Source organism: Hoplias malabaricus, chromosome 18, assembly GCF_029633855.1.
Source record: "Hoplias malabaricus isolate fHopMal1 chromosome 18, fHopMal1.hap1, whole genome shotgun sequence".
Lineage (NCBI taxonomy): Eukaryota > Metazoa > Chordata > Actinopteri > Characiformes > Erythrinidae > Hoplias > Hoplias malabaricus.
In genome coordinates, this window is record NC_089817.1 from 9,162,493 (window position 1) to 9,170,348 (window position 7,856).

General features: G+C 38.1%; 1 protein-coding gene across 1 annotated transcript in view; it reads right to left on the reverse strand.

Moving 5' to 3' along the window:
* The window catches only part of syk (spleen tyrosine kinase), a 48,958-nt gene extending 43,439 nt beyond the window's left edge, over positions 1–5,519 (reverse strand). The window contains exon 1 of the mRNA XM_066650754.1: positions 5,501–5,519. The gene's annotated coding sequence lies outside the window, so the exon portion shown is untranslated. The remainder of the gene's footprint in view (positions 1–5,500) is intronic.
* Between the last annotated feature and the right edge of the window lie 2,337 nt (positions 5,520–7,856).

Consider the following 7,856-nt stretch of genomic DNA (forward strand, 5'->3'; position numbering starts at 1 on the left):
TGCAGGTCGTCTCAAAATTAAATCTTTAAATACAATTAAGCCGTTGTATGGACTAGAATGCTCTAGTCTCTAACTTCAGTGTTTTACAGTTGCCAGAGTAATTCCATCATGTTTTATATATTATATTACAATATTTTCTGTCATGTTTTAATTTAATATAATTATGCTTCATTTGATTATAATATTAGAACATATGATATGCTGGGCAGGTCCTCTTTTGGCCTGAGATAATTAAATAATATCACTTGATTTATAATTTAATTATTACAGTGCTAGTTGACCTAATGCCTAATGTCAAATGTTGATGCCTTACAGACATCAACGTTAACACTCTCCATAAGTTAAAAGTTGATTTAGTATGATTTTACACTTCTTATCTCTCTCCCTCTGTGCACACACTTTTTGGAGCACAAGCAATAGCAATGATGATGATGATGATGATGAATCCCAGAGCTGCTGGGGGAAAGAGCTGGTTACCATGGCAATGTGGGTGGTGGTGTGTTGAAGAGACGACCATGACTCATTACGTTTGCTTGCCTTGCCTTCCAGTGATAGAGAGAGAGAAAGAGCGAGAGAGAGAGAGAGAGAGAGAGAGAGAGAGAGAGAGAGCAAAAGGAAGTGCCACACATCTGCTACAGGATTATCTTTCATCACATGCTCTCATTCCCTCTCTCTCTGGCCCATGATCTTCTCCATCAACTCTAGCATCAGCAATGCTTTCCATCTCTCTCAGTGACCCTGCTGTGTGCTCTTGACGCTGTCACCTGTCATTGTGTTGTAGATATTTATATATTAATATAATACAAGGGAAAGAAATGTTGACCAGCTGTAACTGTCATTTCCACCATTTCCTGCTGAAGGAGTGTAGACTGTGCCATGGAGAGTGATACTGAGTGTTGGGTTTCAGGCCAGTCATACATTCATAGAGATTAATTTGTAATTCAACATTGTCCATATGTAATCATCAAATTTATATCACTGATGGGACAAATCATTATATCTCTATTTATGTTGTATTTCATGTTTTTAGATATTTTATAATACATGATGCTTTTACAGACAGTGAATAAATTAATGAATGATATATAAACATTCCTTGCTGAAGATTTCTGAAGTGCCCAGACTGTAATTCAGTGTGGCTTATGTTTAGCAACACTGATCTACTCTTTAATAATCATTCTGTTTCTGTGTAATAAGAACATTTTGGGCAATGAGGCCTAATTGTATGATGATAACTCAGATAAAGATTATATTTTTTCAGTTACTGCTTTAAGCATGATCTGCTTGAGGATCTTTAATGCACTGGGAATCACATCGCACAAGACCTTTCAATTAACGTCAACCAATGCTTTAGCATTTCCTCCAAAAAAAGTTCAGCAGGATCAACAAAACAAGCCTAACTTAAAAACATGGTTCTTCATTACAGAATATGTGACTGAAGGGTATTTGGAAATGTATATTTGTTTATGTTAACACAAACATAAAACCATAATGACAAAATGGCATCACATTTTACTTAAACACCACATTTAATGCATGTAGAGCTTGTTTTTACACCGACTGTGTTGAAAGCGATTCAGTCAAATAGAGTCACATCAATTCAAATAGATTCACAATGTCACTGAACATGTTTGGCATGAGATTGATAGAAAGACAATGCAGCCTAATCCCTAAAGTTTTAATCCCTGAAGATTTCTTTGAAAAACTGAAAGCAAGTCTTTTGAACCGAATAGAACCTGCAAAAAGGCAAAGATTAAGTTTTTTAAAAATAACTAATCCATCCATCCATCCATTATCTGTAACCGCTTATCCAATTTAGGGTCGCGGGGGGTCCAGAGCCTACCTGGAATAAATAACTAATCACAACAATTTAAATTGGAGATTTTTTCTCGTTTTTTTTGGTGTTAAAAAAATAAACAAATGACCAAATGATGAATTAACTGCAAGTGGAACTGGAGAAAAAATGTATAGAACCTTTTGTGACTTTTGTACAGTAGAATATCTGAATGTTTTGACCAAAATATAAGGACAGCTTGATTCTAAACAGCCAAACAAACTTCATCCTCCTCAAAAGTAAACATAGCTTATCAGGGCAAAAGTGAAATCACATCACACAAGACGTCCTGGAGTCTGGGTGAAAGAGAGAAATGTAAACAACACTCTGTTCTCACAACCACAGCACACACTGCAGACTAGACAACACCACTCGTGTTAACCCAACTGTCTAGGGACTTTAACACCCAGCAGATTAAAGTGAGCGCTCAAGTGCAGTCCCCTGCTGCTTGTGTTTTGTTTTCATACAAACTTTTGCTGCCTTCTACTATAGCAACCACAGCTGAATGACCCCACTGTGTGAGGATGACTCGAACTGGGGTCACATCACGGATGACCACAAGGCAGTGGGCAGGAATATGAGCAGACACAATGACACCTGGGACCAGAGCAGAGGTCCCTGAGGTCAGTCCAGCATCAAAACTGCTCACTGTTATCACCTGAACTCACCAAAACTGGAATACCATTAAAGGGCCTGTACCATGGAAAAATAAGCAACCCTATCTTTTTATTTAATTAATTCAAGAGTTTGACGTATTTTGTAAATGTTTTGTTAATTTCTGTGTCTAATGCTCTTTTACAGTCCAGAAATATTGCATTTTATTTTGTGGTGTAATTAATCAATTGTCTGAACTCATCAAGTTCAGGGTCATGGAAGGACTGGATTCTATGTGAGAAAAGTGGGAACAGACCCTGCAAGGGGCACCATTCCATCATAGAGCAACACACAATTACACATTCATTCACACGTTCATACCTAAGGACACTTTGTCGTAGTCAACATACCTACCTACATTTGTTTTTGGACCGTGGGCCGTAACAGGAGGAAACCCACACAGACACAAGGAGAATACACCCAACTGCTCACAGAGGGTCACCCAGAATGGCGCTTGAACCCACAACCCCAGAACCCTGGAGTGATACAACCTGCCAGTGATGTTGTTCAATTAAAGTAAAAATGAATGTTTCGGTCTTGATTGCTTGTTAATGAAGGCAGTGTGTTGTTTGCTAAATGTTCGTGTTTATCTTATTAAGATTGTAAGAAGTCCTCCTGCTGATTTCTGGAATTAAGCCCAACCTATTGTGTGAACTGGAAAATAATTACAGCTTCTTTCACAAGGAAGAATAAAGGCATAATGAAAATGAAGTTCATCAACATTCAAGCAAACAAAGTTTGCCACCAGCCCATATTCTTGGTTCAGCTAGTTTTCACCTTCATCTCACAGGCAAAAAACCTGGCAGCGAATAGGCGAAGTGACAGACTGCTATGAGGCTGCTTGAATGGAAGTGGGATGTTATTTTGGTCGCAGCACACATAAGAAGAGCTTTCAGACATTTTGAGTCTGTGGAGACTACTCAGGGAGGCAGAATATCACAGCACTAAGGGCGTTATTTGGCCAAGGAATCGCTCCAACAATGCAATTCACTTTTCCAACAAGAGACTTTTTGTTCATAGAGTTATTTTTAAGCACATTGGGGACTTGTGTTTTTCTGTTCCTTTTTATCTTCACTTAATCATACACAGACTCCAGGGTACAATCAGAAATTCATCTCTAAGCAGCAATTTAAGCCAGGAAAATGAAGCTGTTTCAGTGTCCTCTTTAAGTAAACTTTGAAGCCTAATGAGCAAGCTGTAAGTGCTAAAGTTCTTTGAAAGTCATATTACTTTTCTCAGGAGTTCCAGCAGGGAAACTTTCTCTGTCAAATTCAAAGTCTTTTAAACCAAATACTGTTTAAGGTATAATGCTTTTTTACAACTGAATTCTCCAATGACAGAAACAGCTGGAATCATTCCGGTTATATAGAAGTAGAGAATGATGTGAGACATTGTTCCTCCAGTGTGTTTACCCAGGCTGGGAATAAAAACCCCATCTTCCATTTATTCGTTTAAAAATCTGTGACACGTGTAAGCAGGGATTCAGCAGCAGAGACTCAGCAGGAAGTGTTACTAGTCACTCAGAAATTATGGTCAGTCAAGTGTTGAAATAGCAAATGGGCAAAATAAATCTGTCCAAAATAATTAAACACGGCATTTTGTTCCAAGGATTAGTGAAGCTGTGAATAGTGGGATACTCCACTCTGGTCTGTAACTGATGATTTATTCTTTGTTGTTGTAAGCCACTTGTCAGTGAGAGTGTGAATATACACTGAAAACAAGGATGCTGTGTGGATGTGTGGTCAGGGAAGGTGCTAGTGACATTGGATAATTAGTTCTGGATATCAAAACCCACACTACCACCTCCCAAACTGGATGGAACTACATCACTCCTCTATTACTACTTTATACCCCTCAAGCCATTACTTGGTTTTGGATGTAGTGATTTTAGGCTCATGTGCAGTTCTCCAGAGAGTTCCATTCTATTACGGACTCAATATTGTATTAGAATAAGAAATAATCCAGCAGTGACACTTACCTTACCACAACATTCCCTGTTTCACACACATGACAAAAACAGAACTCAAGTGTTCTGAGAATTTCTGAATATGTTTTCTAAAAGCATGCCAGTGTTACTGGGGACTGCAGTGCTAGCAGTTTAAAAATGCATTGCAAGAAACTGACCCTTCTGCATGGTCAGCACTACAACTGTAACATGGCCTTCTGTGTTCAAATAACAGGGAAAACAATACACACAGTCAGACCAACAGACAGAAATATATCAGCCCTGGTATAATGCTAAGAATAAAGGGTTATTTAATCATTATAAAGGAGAGAAGCAGCAGCACCCTTAAAATTATTTCATTACACTTTTATTCCAAACATGGTTGATGAGCCAAGACATGTTTGTGTGAACTTGTTTTTTTAATTTTCCACTGGAGCAAAAAGGTAATGTATCAAAAATATAAGTTAATGTAGCCTACAAAACACAAAAAACAACTGTAGCTTACAGACTTACAAGTATACATCTTCTCAATCTTGCCTCAGACTGCCTGAAGTAATAAAATATTTACACAATTGCATTGTGTAGGCTTGTAGTACAGTGGCAGCCATTGTGAAGCCTCACACACACATTATATATATATATATATATATATATATTTTTATTGCTACAAACTACTTAATCAAGTCTACCTGACATGATTTTAAAGAAGCAAGTGATGATTTAGGTCCAGCTATGTTTACACAGTGCTAATCTATCAGTAATACATGTTAGCTATTAGCTTCATATATACAGAACTCAGCTAAAGTAGCAATGCTTAAATATGTGTTGTCTGACTAAAGATGAAATTATTTAATGGCATACCATGTCTCCTGTGTAATGGATTATTTGACAGAGTTTAACACTTATGCATTCTATAACTGTGTAAGTTCAGTGCACATCTCCCTATGGAAAATCTAATGCGAACTCAGCAGTGTGAGGCACTGGGCTCTGCTGAGGGACTCCCATGGCTCATAAAAGAGAGTGAAACTGCTGTTTTGTATTTACCACAGTCAACATTTAGGCATTACCTTTCACCTAATCTTCATCCATCTGCTTGAGACCCTTGGGTTCTTTTTCTATCCAGCTATCATCCATCTGCCTCCAAGGACTCAGCAAATCAATAAAACCACCAGCACTATTACAGTAAACCCAGCACAAGCCAAGCTCATTTGTGGGAATAATCCAAGACAAGATTCAAAAAAGAAGCAAGAGAACAGATGGTGAGCAGGAATGATAGGATATTCATCAGACTGCTAAATGTGCTAAGGCCAAACCAAGTCTCAATGGCAGTCATTAATAAAGTTCTGAGTTCCACTCTCACACAGCACTAATGCATGTTCATTTACAGTGTGTTAATCTGACTAGCACACAGCTCTTTATACAACCTCCTCAATCACAAATGCATGTATAATTCATATGACTTCATATTATTCATATAATTTCCTGTATATTATTAATAATTTGTACTACTGAAATCTGAAACTAAGCTGCCACTACTGGCATCAGCAGAACTACTAAGTGCCTTTCTGCAGTCTGAGCACACAACCACAACTAACCTTAGGGTTGGAATCACTTATTGATTTATCAATAACCGTCCATAACAGTGATGAAATTGGTCACTTTCTTCTGATCATTTATCCGAACTTCAATCCTGGTTTTACCTCATTACACATACAGCACAGAGTGAATGCTTAGAAATGTAACCCTTGTATTGTCTTCACATTTGGGACCCTATGTTATCCCTCAGGTCAAATTGACCCGGGCATATCTGGGGACTTAAATTCTGAAAAATTTGACTTCATGAACCATTAACATATATTTTCTTTATCTCAATTTTAAACAATAGAGATAACATATATGTTCAATGATTGCAATTAGTATCTACTAGAAAACAATTAAAATGGATGTGTGATTCGTTTTTAGTCATAAGGTTATAATTGATTTTAAAAATCCATTATACTACAGACTTGGGTGTAATAAATCATGCATTTCTTGGAAAAAATGAATTGAGACAATGTTTTTGTGTATTATATTATTATTTTGAATTCAAACTCTCAATGCATCAACATTTCTATAATTTTCAACAATTCAACAATTAATGAATTAGTGACGCTCTATTGGTGCTTTTCCACCACGTGGGTCCAGCTCTACTCTACTTGGCTCGACTTGGCTTGCTTAAAGAAACACTATGTAGTATTTCTACCTTAAAATTACAGCTTCTAAATTATTGTAATGTTCCATGGAGCTGTAATAGGGAGAATAGAGCCTCTGTTGCAGCTACACCAGGTCCTCTTCTGGTTTACTGCACTAAGCAACCTCTGAATCATGGGGGGAGGGGATTCTCACGAGAAATGGATGTTTGCCAAGCTACAAGAAGAATCTAGCTCCGTATTCCCGGTACAGTTATTATATGGCAGAGAGAGCAAGGAGGAGGAAAGAGGGAGAGCGAGAGCTAGAGAGAGAGAGAGAGAGAGAAAGACCGTACTACAGTTAATATGGGACTGAATTTACACACTAGAGTGAACTGAAACATGAGACATAATAACACAAGTTGGAGCAGTATTTGTTGCCCTTTTTCATGTGTTGTGGTGCTAGTAAGTCATAGTTATGTTGACCAAAGTGTTACAATCAGTTTCTGAGAGTTACTGAGTAGTGAGCCAGGGTTTGCAGCTGCTAACTTTAGCCGGATTAGCTCACTTTTTGTGTTAGACATAGATTCTGGTAATAAGTTGCTATGTGGAAAAATGACCGAAGTTACACTTTGAGTTTGTTGAAAACAATCTTTGGTGAGGACAGTGTTATAATCCGGTTTTGAGAGTTACTGATGAACATGGATGACTGCTAGCGCCTGCTTACTTTAGCCGGATTACCTCATTTTTTTAGCATTAGACATCGATTCTGCTAGTAAGTGCTTTACTGTGGGTTGTTGTGGTTATAACGGCTAGTGTACCACCAAAGTTACACTTTATGGTTGTAATAACAGGGTCCAGTGTGTATTATGAGCGATATTTGGGTTTTATCGTGTAGTCAACATTATTTTATTCAATTACATACATTCACCTGGTTCAAAATCAGCTGGACCCCAGAGTTATTCGCTACTTTTTAAACATCACTTGACGAGTGAGTAAAAGATAGAGGGAGTGAGAGAGGCGTGTGTTTGTGAGAGAGAGACAGGAGTGTGTGCGGGAGCCAGTTTTTAAGTGAGTGAGTGAGCGAGCAAGGGAGAGAGAGATCTGCGTTAGACTTGATTTCATGGCAGTAATGTAAATGTAGTGTGTGTTTTGACCTGTGAAGGACTGGCGCCCCCTCCAGGGTGTATTCCCGCCTTGTGCCCAATGATTCCAGGTAGGCTCTGGACCCACCATGACCCTGAACTGGATAAAA